Raw genomic sequence first — 21147 nt, forward strand, 5'->3', positions numbered from 1 at the left:
TTGCCTCATTTTACACATAACTAGCACAGACAGATGCTGAGTGATTTGCTCAGCAGTGCATAAACGAGGAGAATTGGATTCAGTGAACAAGACCTAGCTCTTCTAAGTTCTCCTTACCCCCAGTCCCCTTCATTTACTCCTTCACACAGCACTTCCTGAGCACCTGTCACACGCCGAGCAATGTTCGGGCAGAGCAGATGCAGCAATGAATAAAACAGGGAAAATCCTTGGCCTCGTGGGATGTGCAGGCTGGTCATGTGAGTCAGATAATAAACACCATAAATAAAAGACACACAACATGTCACATGCTGAAAAGTGCCACAGAGAAACATCAAGCAGGCAGGGGTTGTTTGGGCAACTGCAATTTTAATTATGGTGAGCAGGAAAAGTTTCTCTGACAATGTCACATGTAAATGGAGCCAGATGAGGGGAGGGTGTAAACCATGAGTTTGTCTGAGGGATAAGCACTTCAGAGAAGCTACTGGAAGGCTGTGATTTACATCTGGGATTGCTCTGGTGAGTGTTGAACAGGGGCAGAAAGGAACAAGGTGGAATTAGGAACACTGTCCAGGAAGGCATGATGGGTGTGTTTGGGGAGAAAGTCAACAGGGTTTATTGACAGACTGGACATGGAGTTTGAGAGAAGCACAAGGCTGGCTCCAGGTGTTGGGCCTTAGTGCTGGACGGATGGAGCTTGTTGAACACAGCCGGAAATGCTGCAGAGGGGAGGGCATCAGGAGGTGAGTTACCAATTGAGAAACGAGCTTCGTGGAATGTCCTGGGAGAGGTGTCCAGCGTGCAGCTTCCCATCTGAATATGGAGTTCAGGGCAGAGAGCTGGGCTGAAGAGGCAAGCACGGGAGACATTGTTAGCTTGCAGATAGATGGGATTACCCAGGAGGGAGCACAGACCCATAGGGGAGGAGGCGTTCCAAGGAGAAGAGAACCATGCACCACATCAGTGTGCCAAGAGAACAAACCACACAAAGCAAGAGCCGACCTGGAGTTAGCAGCGTGGGGATCATCGTGGACTCAGCACAAGTCCATGGTGTGCTGTGGCATGGCGTGGCCTGGCGTGGGGTAGTGTAGAACAAACCTGACTGCCAAGGGGGTAGGGACAAGAGAGGGTGCAGACATGCATTCCAGAGAGTCTGCGGGAGGGTGAACAAAGAGATAGATGGCAGCTGGAGATGATACTGGAACAAAAAAGTAACTTTATAAAAGGAGAAATGAGGTGTTTGCACAGGGGTGAGAATGAGGTGGTGGAAAGGAAAATGTTGGGAAAACAACTTCTCTACATAACTGACCACCAGTGAGGCAAGTGAGAGCTGCCTCCCACTGGGGACAGGGCTCTGTTAGGAACAGGGACAGTCCCTCCACTTACAGGCGAGAAGACCAAGTTCACAGGTGTGGGAGCACAGTGGTACCCAACTGGTTATTGCTACATTCTCAGTGAAAGGGAAGCCACCAGCTGTGAAGATGAAAAAGAGGTGTCAGCTTTGAGAACAGAAGAAAATTAGCAAAAGCTGCCTCAGGTAGAGGGACACGAATTGGCGGGAGGATGGCCCAACTGCCAGGCAGACTCCTGGAGAGCCACAGGGCTTTAAAGAGAGACAGTCGTGGGCTGGTGGAATGGCTCAAGCTATAGAGTGACTGCCTAGCAAGCTCGAGGCCCTGACTTCAAACCCCAGTACCACCAAAAAAAAAAAAAACAAAGAGAGGGAGAGAGAGTCGCCGTGCTCATTTGCTGTCCTTTTCTAGACCGTTTGTGGGAGCAATAACTGAATAGGAAGGGAGGTGAATTCAGCCAGAGCCGTGGGCCAGCCAACCGGTAAGAGACACGCTTGAGGGTGCGTGCAGCAGGGCATTGCATTGCCTTCTCCATCCAAGGACGCTCCACCCCCAAAACATTCTATGACACCCACAGGCAGACTGGTTAGGAGAACAGGGCACTTTCCACCTGAATTCAGACCCAGGGCTCTCACCAGCCCTTGGTTTTGTCTCTGACGTGGGTGACAAAGGAGTATGCCACCGCAGGGCATAGCTGTCCTTCCCTGAGATCAAATTCAAGGGCCTATTAATCAGAGCCCTTGCTGTCTCTAAAACTTGATGGTGGATTTTTAAACCCATACTTCGTTTACGTCTTATTGACTATTTTTATTAATTCACCCCACCACTTCTCAGGAAAATTGACGATTAGATTTTACTCTGCTCTGTAAACACAGCACTGCTCTTTTTATCCTAACTTTACTTTCCTTGTGCGTCAGGTACGTAGGAAGGCTCTGATGTCTTGTAAGCAAGTCCATGCTTGGTGTGGTGGTAGCGTGACAAGAGTCACTGTTGCAAGTCTCAGCCTCTGTATGCAATATGTATATTTTCCGAAAAGTGAAAATGTTTACTCTGCCTAATAAGATAATATGAATCTGGGAGCAGAAATTTCTACTATTTCACTTTAGGTTGTCCCAGCCTTTGTTGCATGTAGCCAGCCCACCAGTATTCCCAAATCTTAGTGGAAGTCTCTCGTGCACATGACCTGTGTGTTAGAGGGGCTTTGAAGGAGTGAGGAAAACAGGTGGTCTTCAGAATGAGGCATACAATGTGGACCAAGAAGCGTGGACCAGGGTCCAACAGGGATAGCAGCAAGCAAGCAGCATGAATGACCACCAAGACACCTCCAGCTCTGTTCTCTGCTATACCCAAGGCCTTGCTTCCCTAGAAATGAATCTGCAGGGTTCATATTGCTCTGAGAGATTTTCCAAATACATGTGAAGCTGGAGGTGGTTTTCAGTTCTCCTTGGGTTGGCCTACTTGACTTTCTACCTTCTGGAATATTCTGTCATCTGAATACAAGGAAATGAACCAAACTGGCCAAGTCTTAGCCTCGCCCATCACTGGTGGAACATCTCACAGGTCACCACTGATGTCTTCACTGCTGGGAAGACTTGCGTGGGTCAGAGTGGGGGAGAAATCATGCAACACCAAAATGGTCTGTGCGTTCAGATGCTGCCCTGAATCCAGGCATCCGGAGTTCATTTCTTACCCCTGAGATGGCTCTGGATTTTGAAGCAACTTACTTGACTATCTTATGCCCAATAGTTTACGATGGCCTGACAAGATGCCAGGCTTCAGTGGGCCTGAGGACGGGATAGAACGCCCTAGAGTCCACACCTCTGCTCTGAGGCTCCATGACCAGTTACCATGAGCTCCAGTGCCTTCTACGCATCAGGATCCTTGTGGAGCCTGTCGAAGTATTCCAGTCTGGAATCCATAGAGCAGATCCATAGTTTTGGGAGTCAAGCTCTCACTGGAATTTACTGTCTGTCCACTGAAGACCAAGTCCGTGAACCTGAGCGTTGATCTAACCACATTCTACTCCAGGACCTAGGTAGTTTTGAAGTTGGCACGCCCAATACCACATCATCATCACGTAAAAGTAGTTCATTCAGACCTGGGCCTAAGCACATCTCCAAGCACCAATATGTCACCCACAGGGTGGCTCATATTTTCCGCATTCGCCTCCTCAGCCCACGTCCATGCTTTCATGGAAGTGCCTCATGACCAATGCATAGGGTGAAAAGACTCAGACTCATATTCACAGTGCACCATGCTGGCAGGATCTGGAAGTGGCCACAGGGCCAAATCATTGCATTCTCAGGCACAATAGAGGAGCAAAATCATCTCAGGGGGACGGCTGTACACACTCGTTACGGCTGACCCATCAGGGAGGGGACAGTGCCCCGAGATCACGATCTCTTCAGGACTGTTCAGGAGTCAATGGTTCAGTCAGATAGATGCTGGGGATGCTGAAGGATGGAGTGTAAAGTGACCTGAGGCTGGAGAAGGTGTAAGAGGATGACCTGCTCCTTCCCACGCAGGGTCAGAGCATGGAAACACTAACATTCTCCAGGGAGCCCCACAGCTGAACAGAGTGCCTGCTTTAGTGGCAGCCAACCCCTCCCACCAGCCACATGGAAGTCACACTCAGGTGAAGGTCACATCCACACCGGGGTCAGACTTAACACAGTCACGCTCGGTGTGCTCATGGCAAGGCAGAGGATGGAGGCAGGACTGGGTTTGACAATGGCACTGAGACTGACCAGCACCTGTGCACAATTTGCCCCAAGGCACTTCTCGCTAGGATACACTCTGTTTTGCTGTCTGACTTCTGCTGCCATCATCCAGAGGCCCTGCATCCCTGGTCATCTTGGTCACATTCCATTTAACCAAGTATCCAAGAAACCCAGCAGCTCACCATGTGAAGAGCAGAGCCCAGCACAACAGGACCTATCAGTCTTACCACACACTCATCGCGCCAAAGCAGTCAGTCTCAGAGGGTTGGAGTGAGCAGGAGAGGTTCGCTGTAGGACTAATGGGGCTTAACTCCGTGGAAGATCCCACAGGGTCTGCAGGGAATACTCATGTCTTCATCCCTGGCTAGAATTCATGGCTTCAGGGGCCCAGAGAGGGCAAGTCTTCATGCAATTGCTTCTAGAAAATGTCCTCAAGTTGCCAAGCTCCACCCTTGAGCCTCCGGGGTCTCCCAAGTCTCGGTACAAGGGTGGAGCCCCGCTTGGGGAAGCGACAGCAGTGAAGCTGCAGCTGCCACTTGAGGTGCCTGGGGCTCAGGCTAAGGAACCACTCCTAGTTATCAGGAAAAGATTGAGCCTCTCCACAAAATAGAGCCAGGAGGAGTGTGGGCAGAAGTTTGGGGAGTCCCTTGAGGTTCTGCCACGTGCAATGGGAAAACTGGATGGCAGTTTTTTCCAACCTTGGTATGGACTGCACTGTGTCCCCAAAGGTGTCGAAGTCTTAACCCCAGTACCTGTGACGATGAACTTACTTGGAAATAGGGTCTTTGCAGATGATCAAGGTAAGATAAGGTCATTCGTGCAGGCCCTGACCCAATACAACTGGTGTCCATCCAAGAAGAGGAAATTTGGATGCAGAAGCACACACCGAGCGAAGGCCATGTGCAGGCACCAGGGGAAGTTGGCCAAGAGGAAAGGCCTGGAACAAGTCCTTCCCTTGGGGTCCCCAGGTGGAACCAACCCTGCCTGATCCCAGGGGACTGGCTTCCAGACCATGGGCTATTTCTATTGCTTAAGCTGCCCAGTCTGTGGGATGTTTTTATGGCAGCCCCGGGAGACTCGCACACGTATTGTCTCAGTCTACCCAGGCCTCTACGGTGAAACCTCACAGACCAGGTTGTTAAAAAACAACAGAAACTTACTCCTCACAATTCTGGAGGCTGGAAGTCTGAGATCAAAGCTCTGGTGTTCTCTCGTCTCCTGAGGGCTGCTCTCTGTTTCAAAGTGGAGCCTCATTGCTGTGTGCTTATGTGGTGTCCTCTCCCTCTCCTAATGGTCCCTTTCATAAGGACATGGATAGATCCTATTCATGAGGCTCCATGCCCCTGATACAATCACCTCCTAAAGACCCCCTCCTACCATTGCCTTGGGGTGAGGACTTCAGCACATAAATTTGGGGAAACTCAAACATTCAGTCAACAACACATGTGCTAACTCTTGGGTCTGAAAATTAAGATTTGGCTCCCCAAGAAGTGAAGAACCCAGATCTCCCTGAGAGGATGACCAAGGCCAGAGGCACAGAAACTCATCTGCAGCCACGGAACCTCGGAGCACTCTATGCTTCCTGACTCAGAGTCGGCAGCCAAAGTGCGAAGACCCCGGAAGTTCAGGCCTAGTCCCCATTTGCAGAAGGAGAGGACTTCAGTGAGTCACTCTAGGGATGGGCCAAGGAGGAGGAAAGGTGGTTTTAGCAATTTATTAATACACATATGCTCAATCAACCCTCAGGTTCTTACATCACCTGCAACACCTGCCACTCACCCACTCCCAGGGCCAATCGACTGCCGCCCAGGCCAGGAAGCTTGGTAGTGCCACCACCTACCCAGACTGCTGCAGCTCCCACCATCACCTTCTACCCATCACCTTCTGTCTCCCCCAGAGAAGCATTAGGCATCTGTGATTCTTGGTGTCTCTCAAAGCTTTGACACTGGTGTTGACTGAAGTCATGGCAAAGCCACTGAAGTAGACACTAATGAGGACAATGACAGCACATTGCTTTTTACTGCTATTTGAGGGTGTCCCCCAGAAGTTCATGTTTTGGAAGCTTATCCCCAAAACTGTATGTAAATGTACTTGGAGGTGGGGCCTTTGGGAATAGCGAGGGTTTGATGAGGTCATGGGGATGAGGCCATGACCCATGGTGGCATTAGTGGCTTGCCCCGTGCTATGTGACGCTTTCCGCCATGTTTTGATTGAGGCAAGAAGGCGCTGAACAGACGGTGACCAGATGCCAGGCTTCCCAGCCTCCAAATCTGCAAGCCACATCGTGGTGGGCAATCGTGATGGCCAACTGGACTGGATCGAGAGCTTCCCGGGAGATTGTGAGGGCCTCTCCGGACAGGTCAGGCCATGGGGACTCTGACCTAATCAACAGTGCAATCCACTGATGGATTCAAAATGTGAATGAACCACTGAGAGGTGGCAGAACTGAGGAAGGTGGGGGCTAACTGGAGGAAAGTGCTATGGGGGCACGTCTTTGAGTGTGCCTTAGCCCTGGCCCCCTTCCTGCCTTCTCTGCTTCCTGGTCACCATGAGGTGAGCAGCTCTGCACCACATGCCTTTCCACCACGATGCTCAGCCTCACTTGGCCCAGAAACCATGGAGTCAGTGACCATGGACTGCAACTGTGTTCCAAAATAAATCCTTCTTCCTCTAAACTTTCTCTCAGGTATTTGTCACAATGACAAAAAGTCTGACTACCACACACATAAGCCTCTAGTTGTGGTTAAGACTCTCTCTCTCTCTCTCTCTCTCTCTCTCTCTCTCTCACACACACACACACACACTCACTTTGGCTGAGAGAGTTTGCCAATGTTGAGGAAAACATCCGAAGGAGCCAAGAAGGAGAGAGCAGCAGCAGCTGTGGTCTGGGGACCACATGTCTGTCCCCAGTGAGATGTCATGAATTGACAGTGATGGAGAGGCAATGCAGCAAGTGACGAACCTGTCCTCTTCCTTCCTCTCGATGTTTTGCTTCACACATACTGTTCCTACCTAAGGGAAAGACTTCAAGTAAATGTGGCACCCCTCACCCACCTTCAGGCCCCAGGCTTCTGTCCAGGTGGCCAGTCTTGTGGGCTCGGGCATGTGTGTGCCAGGGTCCCAGGACACTGTTGCCAGAGCCTGCAGCACAGTGCTATGGAAGTACTGGTGCCCCCACATCCCTGGGACGTGGACAGTGCTAGTGTGTGACTCTTCCTCTCCCTCGCCCTTGTACAAGGCTTGGCTGGAGTTCCCAGGGGAACAGGGACAAGTACACAGTGGGGCCTTGCTGGTCAGCACCCCTCTAGTGCACTCCACCTCTCCAGATGCCCTGGCCACTTCCCAGTTAGCCCTCAGGCTCCAGCGCAGGCACTGATCGAGCCTACCCCAGACAGAGACAAAATTTAGGATCCTAGTCAACCCCAGAAGGAGACAGAACTTAGGAACCTTGCAGAAATGCAGATCATACTGGGATAAGCAGATGGCCTTACCGTGCTGACACATGCATTTTTTCCAAAACGTACTTAAAATGTTTTATAATGAAACAGGGCTTGTTGAAATACACAATGATAAGGTCATCGATGATGGAGACAGCCATTTGAAAGTAAAATTCCTTCGTGGTTGCTGGAGAAACCAGGGCTGGTCAAGAAACCCTTCTGTTCTGAAGGAATAAAATGGGTTCGGTTTTCACCTCCTAGAGTCAAACAGAAAGAGTGTTTCGGGACTGAATTTTTAAAGAATCGTCCATTACTGGTGTCCTTGGCGTTGGGGGACTGGGAAGTGCTCTTCCCAGCAAGGCCTTTAAAGATTCCATGTGAACCAGACGATCAAGGTTTACTGTAATCCTCCTGGCAATTTCTTCCTTTAATGCGTTTTGACGTGGATCATTGGCGATGTTCCTGCTGGTTTCAGTAACCTGAGAAGGCCCACGTTCACCTCCTCCTTTTCACCTCTCCTAAGAAAAGGTCCTGATGGACCCTGGCATTCCCAAGTACAGTCCTGTCATTTCTCAGGATGAAATTTCTAAACTTCTGTCACCTAGGGCATTCAGAGAGGAGCTGCCACAAACTAGTTTTTTCAGTGGTTTTGCCTGTTTCTGTTATTTCTCTGAAAACAAACAAACAAACAACATGAGGTCAAGTAAAATAAAATAATAGGCTGGATGCCAGTGGCTCATGCCTGTAATCCTAGCTATTTGGGAGGCTGAGATCAGGAGGATTGAGGTTTGAGGCCAGCCTGGGCAAATAGCTCATAAGACCCCATCTCCAAAATAACAGGAGCAAAATGGGCTGGAGGCATGGCTCAAGTGGTAGAGCACCTGTTTGCAACCGTGAGCCCTGAGTTCAAATCCCAGTCTCACCAAAAAATAAAATAAAAATAACTTCAAAATATAATAAATAAAAGCAAGTAAAAAGTTGATCTAGGTCCCAGATAAAAGTGGTCTGTCTTTTATGACTGTCACTGATGCTAAAGTGACAGTCATAAAATAACGACTGCCCTGCCTAAACCACTGCTCATGTATCTCTTGTTCTTACTGGCTGCAAAACATTTTCCTGCTGATGTATGTTTAGCTTCTCGTCTCTGCCGACATCTTTTCCCGTTATCCTCACTACCACCACCATGTTTTACAACTCTACGCAGGCAGGAAACAGAAAACGAACCATCTGTGGTCAAGGGGACTTGACAGTGTAAGGAGACCATGGTGAGGACTGGGCAGGAACCAAAGTCACACGATGCTCCTCCCTCCTCCTCCCCTGAGCCCAGCAGCTGTGAGCCCAGCGCCAGTCCCACTTACATCACAGTCCTTCAGTCTCCTTCAACAGCAGCGGCTCTCCATCTCCCCTGTCTTGTAACCCTGACACTTTTGACAGCTGTGGAGCGTGGATGGACCTTACTTTGCTTTGTCCTGTGTTTCCTGATGACTCAATGCAGAATCTGAATTTCTGGCAGAAATGTCATGGAGGTGGTGCTGTGTTCTTGTCATTGGTCCTAGCAGGTGGACACCATTCCTTGTGTTGGCTGTGACCGTGAAGAAGATGGTGGTGCTTGCCAGATCTCACCACCGGGAAGTCGTTCTCCTTCTCTTCATAATTAATAAGTGTTTTTGGAACTCTTTAAATGTCCCTGTCATCAAGCCTCCATCTACCATTTGGGACTCACGTGGATAGTCCTCAGATTCCTGACGTCCACCAGCCCACGGTGATCCTCCACTCTCCACCCTCTACCTTCTCTATCCAACAAGCCTCCACTTATTAATACCATTGTTCGCTTTGATGGAACAGGTGCTCCAGACTGACCACTGGTCCTTGCCCCCCAGCCCCTCAAGCTGCTCCTGGCATCCTGATCTACACTGATCCGCAAATACTGAAAGCCATGTCCTGCCCCGCTCTCTCCAATCCAAGCTCAGCAACAGGCTTCATTCCAGTCCTTTCCATGTCTTCTTGGACCACGAGAAGCATGGTTTCCACTAGCGCTCAGGCATCTCCTTACTTAATCCATCCTCCCTCTAGAAGAGCCTCCCATCACCTCTGCTGCTGTCCTGAGCAGTTACTCACTCTCTCACTTTGCTTGGATCTAACACCCACTGTGGATGGGTGTCCATCCACCCCTACCCTGTCCCCCACACAGACACACAGACACATGCACGCGTGCACACCCACCCACCCACCCCCCCACACACACAGAGACACCGTCCCAAACTTGGGTCCTGATGTCCTGCATCAGGTGTCCACAGCCACAGCTCACCGGCCCCTGAGCGTTGATTTTAACACTGGAATCTATTAGCAGAGCTGCTGTCCACAGTTGCAGGGGGCATACGCTGCCCAACTCCAGGAGCACCATTGAAATCGCTGCTCCGTTATCTTCCAGCTTGCCCAGAGTCTCCTATCCAGGCCGGACAACTCTCTTTGGATATTTACTAAGATAGTGCTTAAGAAAAGCAGCCTTTTGTACCAAACTCATGGACCATACTTCTCATCAAACACTGATGAAACTTATGAAATTGTCCTCAAATATTTTTATTTTGCTTATTTGGTCAGTGCTCAGATACTTGTACCTGCCTTGTGCTCATTGTGAACTTTTTTTATAGGCTTTATTAGGATTTTCCTACGTCACATGGCCCTTCTGCATTTGCTCCCTGGCATCAATACATCCCCCAGGGCCCAGTCTTTGAATGCGGACACATGCCAGGACCTGCAAAACCAACAGGAGTGACTTTCACCTGTGACCATGTCCAGTTATTACCAGTGAAGGCCACAGTTAGATACTTTGTCTAAGTGGCCTGGAAACACCTGTTTTTCCTGTGCGTGACGCTTCTGTGTCTGTTTCCCCCTTCCCAGTCTCTCCTGGGGGGGTCATGGTTTTAACTAACAATCCTGAGCAGATGGGTGACCTCCATGATTGCTGGGAGAGCCACTGCTCCCCACGCAGTTCTGCCTCATTCCCCCCACTAGCCCCACTCGGCTTCTTCATCTCTGACTGACCCCCGAGAGCAGCAACCAGTCTTCCACCCAGTTTTTCTTGGTCTGAACTATGTCTCTCTCACTTGTTGGGAAAATCTCAGAAGATGACACATTTTGTCCCTGTAATGTCTTTCAACACCAACCACCAAAACTTCACTCTCTGACCTTGAACCAGCTTAAGGTTTGCACCTGTCCAAGAAGATGGAGATGACCTGCTCATGTGGCCCAGGAAGAGCAGGACCAAGGCTGTGCACACGAACCAACGAAAACCTGTGGTGCCAACACCCGTTTTGCGAGTGCCTTTTGTCTTTGGCCCACGGGTGACCTCACAGGGGCTGAAAAGAAAAAGACAGGTCCTCTCTCTCTGAAGCGTGGGTCTGTGAAGACTGAGTGAGTGCACTGTTGCAGACACCAGCTGTCCCCAGCTTCTCCCCTTCTTTGGCACAGGGGCCACTGAGGAAAGAGAGCCTGCACCCTCCTCCCATTAATCTAGGCCTTGTGACAAGGCTGTGACTAAAGAAACTTCAGCAAAAGACTCAAGCCAGGTGTCAGAGTTATCCTATGTGCCACTTGCCCCATGTTGTCCGGCTGTGTGTCCTGCTGTCTGGAACAAGGCCACCTTCTTGCCCACAAGAAGGTGTGTGGCCATACTCTAGGGACAGAGGCCACCAAAGAAGGAATATCTGAGTTTCTGACACAGATCAATACTTCCCATGGGACTAAAGCCAAACTCAGCCTGACTAAATCCATCACTTTAACTTTTCTGACATTTGTAGAACAACTCAGCTTAGCAGATTCAAGGCCCGAAGGTTAAAGACCTCTTGAGCCCACCACGAGGGCGGTCCTGAGGCAAGACTGATGATGGGTTGAGAAGAGGACCGCCAGGCACTGGGTAAGCTGTGCAGTTTGGACCCGTTTGTGGGGAACAGGTGGTATCAGCGGAGGATCGGGGAGGAGAACAGGGAGGATGGGGCAGCGCGGAGATAACAGGCGAGGCTCCCGCCTTGGAGATAAGGCAGAAACAAAGATGCTTGAGGTGGGTTTTTTAAAGAAGGCACTTCCTTCACCCTGGTGGACAACCTGCGCCTCCACTTTGAGAAACTCTGCTCTGGTTGTTAAAACACAGTGAAACTCGGGCGCCTCCCCGTCCTATATCCTTCACCTGAACCCAGCCCAGGAATGGCAGGTAGAGACCCGAGCCCCCACGGAGAGAGGGCTGAAGGGCGCTTCTGCTCTGCAGGTTACTGACTGACTTCTACAAGGTGGAATTTCAATGGGCTTTTGCCATGTCACAATGACCAGATGGAAATAACTCCTCAAACATCTTTCAGAAATTTCGCAAGCTACCACATCCCAACCAACTCGACCCCTTCCTTGGGGCACCCAGTGCACCTGGCCAATGGCAGGGCTCCATCTCCACAAACATATCTTGATTTTGGCAAAGCCTTTCACAAAGATTCTTCTCCAATCTTCTTGGATAAAATGGTGAAGTGTGGGCCGAGCAACACTACCCAGTGGGGAGATTCTTTGTGGACTGAATCACTCGGTACAACCAGGAACAGAAAAGAGTTTTTTCAGTGTGACAGGAAGACAGTGGAATGTGGTGAGGTCGGGCTGTAGCTCCTGTGCTGGTCAGAATTATTTCAACTCAGTGATTTGGATGAAAAAGAGGAAGACGCCCATCAAACTTCCTGAAGTATGAGATCTGAGATGGATGATACTGCAGGCAGTGCACACAATTCTGTATTAGCTGGACATGGCTGACATTCTGAGCTGAAGCATTAAGAGTTAAACCTGGTGGGACCCTGCCTGGAATGATGCTACCCAGTAGAGACAGAATGTGAGGCACATATGTCACTTAAGCTCCCTGGAAGGCCCATCTTAAAAGTAAAAAGAAACTGGGGTAATTAATGCCCAAATATTTTTTATTTTAACCCAATGTATCCCAAAGATATTAGTGTCATTATAGAATCAATGCAGAAATGACCACTGAGATATCTTATCCATTTTTGTACAAAGTCTTCAAATTTGGGTGTGAATTTCACATGTATTGCACATCTCAATTTAGAGTAACCACACCTCACCTGGTGCAGGGTCACATATGGCTGGTAACCATATTGCACAGCCCAGGTCAGAAATTATCATATGTAAAAACCATCATGTGAAAATCGACCACAAGTTTGATATAAGTCATTGTAATAGACAAGCCAGTCTTGGGACGTGCTGGAAGGATGGTGTCCCATTTTCCATGACCAAAACAACACTGCATAAGTAACAACCCTAACACCTCAATGGTTAGCAACCACAGCCCTTTATTATGGCTCAGGCATCTGACCTGGGTGGGCCAGCGTGACCGCTTGCTTACGCACCAGGGCTCAGTCGGCAGGTGAGCAGGTGCTGGATGGTGAACACCCTCAGCAGACACTTTGTCCTCTCTGTGTGTTCTTTGTTGTCAACCAGCCAGGCCCACACCTGCATCCATGATGGAGACAGAAATCACCTAGGGTGGACTTGGAACCCACACACCAGCACTCTGGCCAAGTTCATTGGCCAGAACAAATGTCAGGCCAAGGTGGATTGATGAGACAGAAAGCAGACGCCCCCTTCTGATGGGAAGAGCTGTGAAATCACATCCCAGTGGACAAGGACACCGGACTCTACTCTCCAGCCATCAGTACATCCAGCTGGCACTCCAGATGTCGGGAGCAATAGTCCCATGGTTTCTTCACTGATCGGACAGTAAGTGGAATGTTTCTTCCAGGCCTGGGCCCCACGTCTAAGAAGTGAGTTGGTTTCAGGAATGCAGTGTGAATGGTCCAGCATTTGGGACCATGACCCTTATTAAGAATTACAGGAATGAGTGCGCTCAGTCCCCAAATAAGAAAATCAGAGGGCAACATGGAAAGCTGGTTTGAAATTGAAGTCCTCGTGTGCTCACACACCAGGAACTGCGTGGCTGCTGAGGCGAAGGCAGAGTAGGGGTGTTTTCAGATGTCAGTTCATCCAAGGCAGAGCTTTCAACTGGAACACATCACTACTACCAGTAATGCACCTGCCAAGGAGCCCCTGGAGCTAAAACCTCCTCGGCAGAGGCAAGAGGAAGGAGCTCCTCCCTGTGTCGGAGCCACAGTCACCTGCTAAGAGAGCTTGCCACTTCAATGCTGCAAGCTGGGCTTCCCGTTGTAATTGTTCTGTTTGTGGGGATGCTTCATGTGACAACAGACATATAGAGTTTTACAAAATTCTCAGTCAGAGGTTTGAGACCAGGGGCTGTAAATCAGAGGTTCGGTTCTTGCCTAGCATGAGCAAGGCCTTGGCTTCCATCCCCTGCACCACAAAAAGAATCTAACCAGAGGTGTGCCATGACAACCTATCTCAGAAGCAACCCTGACTTTCTAGATGGTTAATAGTTGATCTGTTACACTAATGGGTGAAAAAAGTACAGCATGGTTGGGTGGCCTGAGATCACATGAGACAGTGGGAGAGACTGGAAGTGAAACAGAGCCTGTGGCTGCTGCTCTGTGCAGCTCACAAAGTCCCCGTGCTGTCTAACCACAAGCTCCCAGACCACGCAGCATGCCCTCGATTCTCGTACGTGTATTGTTCACTTGCAGATGATCGAGTTTTGTCACTTTAGGCCACTACGAAGAAAATCCTTAGTAGCACCAGAACTAGAATTCAGAGTACTAGATGGAGGGTTACTGAATTGTGTCTGCGTCCTCACACATACTTGGGTCTAGAAGTCTATGGTGGGCGCTGCTGGGAGATGCAGGGTTGACACCAGCTAGGGAAACTGTCCTCGACTTCTGCAGGACGAACAGCAAGAAGCTTTGGGACAGGTCCTCGTGGTGGGAAGGTATGCAAACATAGGTCACGCAATGTCACCAGGTGTAAGTTACCACTGTTGGTGGCTCAGCCAGAGTTGTTCCTTGCTTGACTTGGAGTTTGTCAAACTCTGAGGCTCTGGGAGGAAGGCAGGTAAATCTGCTTCAGAGCTGGGAACCCAGGGAGAGAATTGACACCTTTTCTTTAGGGCCCTTTTTTAGGGTGATCTCTACTAAAGTTCACTGGGAACTAAACCATGAAGAAGGGGACAGTCGACAGGAGCCAGGACACGAGGGGCTAGGGGGAATTAGGCTGAGGGATCAGGAAACTCCTAACCCCTCTGGGAATGATACGCCTGTGAGTCGGCCCTTACAGTGCTGTGGTGGCTTCCTTTGGAAAGCCCCTCAGCTCTGCACACGGCCCTACACTAACCATAAGGGCACCGCTTCGTGGCCCCTCCCACAATACCTGCTGTCCTCACAGCAGCAGGGACAACGGAAAATAATTCCACCCCCTCCCCACTGCAGTCAACAGGGACAGAGGACAGGGGTCACAGCTACGCTTCCAGGACTCCTGGAGGATGTGGGAGACCAGATGGGGGCAGGGCGCCTCGGACACTGGAGTTCCTGCCAGTCTGGGCAGAAGAGCCATCTGGAGGGTACTCTGAATATTGAAAGACACACCGGGGCAGCTGTAAATGTTTATCCCCCGGCTGTTCAGAAGAGCTGGGAGCCACAGCACCTGCCAGTTCCTGTGGTGCACGCCACCTGCCACAGCACCCTCATGACGTCACTGAGGCAGGACAGAGCAGGATACTCAGCTGGGATCTGGCACCAGATACCAGGATGCAAGATTAGAGCATGGGGACTCTGAAGACAGTGTGCATGAAAGAAGCCTGACACCGGACAGCACATTCTGTGAGAGCCATGGATGTGAGAACTCTAGGGACAACAGCTCATAGTGACAGAAAACAGGTAGCTGCTGCTTGGTGTGGGAGGGGGTGGGGTGACAGGAAAGGAGCTCAGGGATCCTCGGAGGTGTTTTCTTGTGGTGTGGTTCCACTGCTATAAATTTGTCAAAACTCAAAAGTTGTCAAAAATAACCCTGACAGACTGGGTGCCAGTGACTCATGCTTGTAACCCCAGCTACTTGAGAGGCTGGGATTGGGAGATTGAGGCTCAAGGCCAGCCTGAGGAAACAGTTCTAGAGACTTCATCTCAACCAATAGCTGGGCACAGTGGAGCGTGACTGTCATCCCCAGCTCTGTGGGAGGCTGAGATTAGGCAGATCAAAGTTCCAGGCCAGCTTGGGGGTAAAAAAGAAAAGAAATTGTGACACCTCCATCTCAACAGCGAAAAAAGCTGGGCATGGTGGTACATGCCTGTCATCCCAGCTACAGCACGAAGCATAAAATAGGATTGCAGCCCATGCCAACCGAGGCAAAAAGTGAGACCCCCCATCCCTAAAACAATCAGAGCAAAAGAGCTGGAGTTGTGGCTCAAGTGGTAGAGTACTGCCCAGTTAGTGCAAAGGCCTGAGTTCAAATCCTAGTACCTCACGGACACACGGACACACGTGCACACACACGCACTCACACACAACCCTGAAAACATATGCATTTCATTGTATGCAAATTATCTCAATAAGTTAACAGATACAGGACTCCCTCCTGAGACAGTAAAGACAGTCTTAGGTTGGTTTTTGTACTGAGGATAGGTGACAATCACAGCTCATTGTCATTTGCCAACCTGCCACAAAGCTTCCACCAAGAAAGCTACGAGGGTGTTAAAACAGTGACTTCGGAGAATGTAGGAGGAACTTCAGAAGACTGCCTCTGTTTCCCCTTGCTGTCACTGGTTCCTGTTTTAAAACTTGAGGGACTGATGGAAGAAAAGAGACTATGAGCTGCGAGGCGGAGCCGTCCCACCTCCCCACCCCTAAACCTCAGCAGGCCCAGAGCCCAACACCACCATGACTTCAGCACAACAGCATCTGTAACAGCTGCGGAACGAGCAGCTCTGCCAGGTGGTTTAAAACAATGGAGGATTATTTTTTCGCAGTCCAGGAGGCCAAAAACCCAAAATGAGGGCTGGCTCCTTCCGCAGCCTCTACACAGACACGGGCCCTGCCTCTCCCAGTTCATGGTGGTCACTGTCCTTGGTGCCTGACCAGTGAAGGCATCATACCCATCTCTGCCTCCATCTGCATTTGACCTTCTTCTGTCTCCTGTGTGCTATCTCTCTCTGTGCTCACTTCCCAAAGGCCCCCTACATCCAAGATGGCTTCATTTTGACTCATAAGTAATCACACACTCAGAGTCATATTCTGACTGTCCAAGCAGACATGCATTCTGGAGCGACGTAATCCAGCCCACCATGCCCCAACTCTATCTACAACCCAGATCTTTCCTGGACCTCCCGATGTCAGGATCTCAGCTGACCTCCCTTTCTCCATGTTAGATGCAATCAAATCAGCAATCCTCTTAGCTCGCACCTCAAGATTTAAAATACTCCCTGTGCCCCAAATCCAGTACCTTTTTTCTGTTTCCCGCTAACCGTCTGGACCATGGCCCTCATCTGCCAAGTGACCTCCCTGCCCACCTCTGACCCCCACAGTCAGCAGGGAAGTGGGGCTGTTTGCATCATTCAGATGGTGTCTGTTCTGTTCTAGATCCTCCAGGGCCTCCACAAATGCCTCAGAATAAAACCCTGCATCCTCCCTAGGACAATCAGGCTCTTGAGGACTGGCCTTCCCCACCCCACCTGCCTGACCCCCTCTTCCCTCTCTATTCATGCAAGTCGTCCTGGTCACCATGCTATTCCTTGGATGTGCTTAGCCCACTCCTGCGCTGTTCCTCTCCCAAGAACACTGTTCCCCTTGATGGTCACACGATTGGCCCCTCCCTTCTTTTGGGTGTCTCTGAGCCCCTTACAAGAGCTCCTGCTCCCTTCTCATCTCCCCCTGCTGCATTACTCTCCACACCCCGCACTTGTCCCTGTCCCATCTATCTGTTTGCTGTCACTAGGATGCAAAGCCTAGCAGAACAGGAGCAGGGCCCAGCGAACCACAGGGTGCCTAAATGAAGTGGTTGACTGACATGAGAAGCGCAGGAGTGTGGGTTTTTGTTCAGACCTTATCTCATTTTAGCAATATCAACAACCCAATCTATGTCAGCCTGCAGCTGATAAGAGATAGAGGCAGCGGCAATCTGGGGCAAGTCAGTTTTATGATTTGTCATCTGCAAAGGGGAAGAGGTTTCAGCTTGAAAGAGAACAGGACATGGCCTTCATGTGGAACAGGCATGGCGCTTCCTTGGTGGCCAGGCGACTTCCTCTACAACTTCTCCTCACCCAGACCTGGCTTGTGTGCCACTGTGCTAAGGACCGCGGAGCCACTACCAACAGAGCTTTCTAGTTTGACAAGAGACACAAAGACGTTTGAGGGAAATTCATGGAATCTCATGGCGGATGATAGCACTTTCGAGTTTCCTTTTACAGTTGGAATGCCCTCTGTAGTTGCGTTAACAAAGGGCACAAGTCTAAAAGTGAAGGTGGATGTCAGAGGACGGGGCTGGGGGTCACTTGGATGGAGGACACCAAACAGGCTCCTCACTGAACAAGAAGATGAGGAAGCTTGAAGGTGAGGAGCACAGGCTCAGGAGCCACGTCGGCATTTGAAGCCTGGCTGTGCCACATATAGCTGGGCGACATGTACCTCTCTGAGCCTCAGTCACCTCACTGTGGTGCATGGGAATACAGCACCTGGACAGCACACCCTGGGCGCGTGGCAGATGGTAAAAGCTGGAGCGCTAAGAGGAGAAGGTCAGGCCTTGGTCATGTTAAGATTCAAACAACACAGATCTAATTTTATATCTACTTGTCAGCAGATTGCTAGAGACCCCACTAAACAACCAAACCACAGCTCCAGGCTCGTAACTGCTGACTCGAGGCTGGTCAGCAGCCTCGTCGGGGAGCCATCTCTTCGGAAAGTTGGCAGGAATTTAACGGGGCTGTAGACACAATCTCCTTGTGTCTTCACAGTGCTCGGCACACAGGAGCCCTGAAGTGGAAGACATGGGCTCTGGAGGAGAAACAGAGCAAGGAAAACAAAACAGCCCCAAGAGGTGAGGTGGCCGAAGGCCCAGAGGAACCACGGCTGCATTGGGGCCAACATTAGGTGCTAATGCTGTCATTATCACCTCCGACCAGGCTGAGGTCCACTCAGCAGCACTTGAGTACATGTCTGCTCAACATGGTGTCAGAGAGTATGCCACAATGTGACCCAAAGCCAACTCAGGTCCCTCAAACGACACTGCTAATCCATGGCTCTCTCTGTAGGAAAGGGGGCAGTGGGGTCTTCCAGTGACTCCCCTTAACCCACAGAGGACCCTTCAAGTTTTCACTCTAACCACAGAGGACCCTAAAGGTCCCATTGCACCCACAGAGGTTCCCAGAGGACCCCCTCTACCTACAGAGGACCCTAGCGCTCTAGCCATGGAGGACCACCCTAAAGACTGGTGTGGTTCATCTCCATTGGATGGCAGTATCCATGATCCCGATTTCCTGGAGGGGAAATGCCTTAGGTTTTTCAAGGATGCCAGTGTTCCTGTTTCTTAACAGAAAGGGGGTTTCTAGACTTTCACCAAGGCTGCAGTCTCTCCATGGCTCAACACTCAATATTTTCTTGATTCTGACCAGAGGCAACTCAGCTATTATCCGATGAAACTGAAGCTCCTGTTCTCAGAGGAAGCCCCCACACAGGTATAGATCACGTGCTAGGATCCCACCCTCTCTTTTACTTTCCAGGAACTTCCTCCTATTGAAGCAAAAACTGTTGACAAAGAGTCTGCCTCACTTAAAGATTGGAGCATGAGATTTTTCAGGGATGGGGCGCAGAACACTCAGGAAGATTAATTTTTAAGGTTTAATTTTTTTGGCAGTAGTGGGGATTGAACTCACGGCCTTGAGCAAGCACTCTATCGCTGGAGTCACCCCCAGTGCTTTTGCTCTTAAGTTTGTTTTTCGGATAGCGTCTCACACTAACTTTGCCTGGGCTGGCCTTGAACTAGAATCCTGCTACCTCTGCCTCCCCAGTACTTGGAACCACATGCCGGGCAGGAAGTTTAATTTTTTAATAAGCTCTCAGTTGATTCTGATATTAGCTAAGTTTGGGAGCTGCTGAGTTCAACGAGACTTTTTGCCCCCAAATTTAAGTCTCAGAGTGACCATTGGACAACTTACACTCCAAGTGTGATATTTCAAGCACTCGACGTTCCTAGAGACCACCACCACCACGTCTGAAATTCCTAGACTAAGCCTGAAACAAAGATCGAAAAGGTCGAGACGTGATCACACGCCATAGCAGTCTCCTTCCAGCTTCTCCCTCCGTCCTCTCCCTCCCATCCTTTTGCAGCTGTTTTCACGGTATTTTTATGAACCTTATTGAAATTATAATTCAATAAAAAATCCTTCAAAGAATCCTTTAAGAAATCCTTCAAAGAAAAAATAATTTCAGTTTGTTTTCATTTTTACAATTTTCAGTGCTCTTCATTTCTTTGTATAAAACGAAATGTTCACCTGGTATGATGGTAGGAGGGCGTCCTGCTGTCCTGAGTCTCCCAGGCCTCCCTGCTTCTCTGTGGTCAGGTTTGGGTGGGAGAGTTCCTGTCCCCTGCCTGCAGCAGAGTTTCAATCACGTCTTTTTCAGGAGACAAGGCTTTTTCTAGCTGGCAGAAAAGGGTAATGGTGAAAGGACAACATTTATATGTTTCCAGGGGTCACTGATCCCCACTTGTAATTGTGACACTGGGGGGGGACTCTGGCCCCAGGCTGTGGCCTGCACCGAACTCTCCTGTGACAAGGGAAAAGATGAGAACATCAGCCAGTTGATGTGGCTTCTGGGTGTCCAGGGCCAGCACTGGGAGCGCCATATTCAGACCCGGAGGGGTCCTTATACCTTGGCTGCTTTGTCCTCACTTACATAGGGCATCCACTTCAGTCTCCCAAGTTAGTCAAACCTGGGACAGTCCTGGCACCCTAAACTCCAACACCCCTATCGCCAGCTTTCCCCTTTCTGGGACTCAGCCAGCTTGGCTGTCTTGCACCTGCACTTTCTGAAGGGTCAGGAGAAGGTGTGGATTTGTAGACTGCCCGGCTTCTTCTTCTTGTTAGGGTGGTAGTGCTGCTGTCCTGTAGTGTCCTAGATTTCCTGATTCATGCTAAACGCTTGTGTGATTCTGGGGACTGTGACAAATTGTAACTCATCCTCTTCCATAAGAAGCTTCCATTTTGAGAATCTGCTAATTTCCCTCATTCTGCGGTCTAAGCACAATCCAGAAGGGCCCTAACCAGGCCAGCCCAGGAGGTGACTCAAAGAACCAAGGCTTAGCAGAGCTAGGAAGGGACATGGTAGCCAGGTGACAAGAAGCACAAGCTGCTGGGGTGCAGCCAGGAACATGAGAAAGAGCAGTGAAAGTTGCAAGTCAAGATGCCCAGAGCAGATGTCACAAGGAAAGGAAAGGCAGAGACAAAGGTCCCATAATACCTCCGGCAGCTGGAAACTGGACCTCAGGGTCCACAGGACTGGGCTGCTCTCCCTGCTGCCTTAGAATGTGGCAAGGGTTTCATGTTCCATGGAGGCTGGACGGCAGGACAGAGGGACCCTGGGGCCTGCCTGCAGCAGATAAGGCCAGTGGGCAGAGCAGACCGTGGCCAGCATCTGTTCCATGCCCTTCAGCTGGGGTCACTTTACAGCAGCAGTTTACAGCTCAGGGATGGCACACCTGTTTTCTGC

The sequence above is a fragment of the Castor canadensis genome, chromosome 1 (assembly GCF_047511655.1).
Source record: "Castor canadensis chromosome 1, mCasCan1.hap1v2, whole genome shotgun sequence".
In the NCBI taxonomy this organism is placed as follows: domain Eukaryota; kingdom Metazoa; phylum Chordata; class Mammalia; order Rodentia; family Castoridae; genus Castor; species Castor canadensis.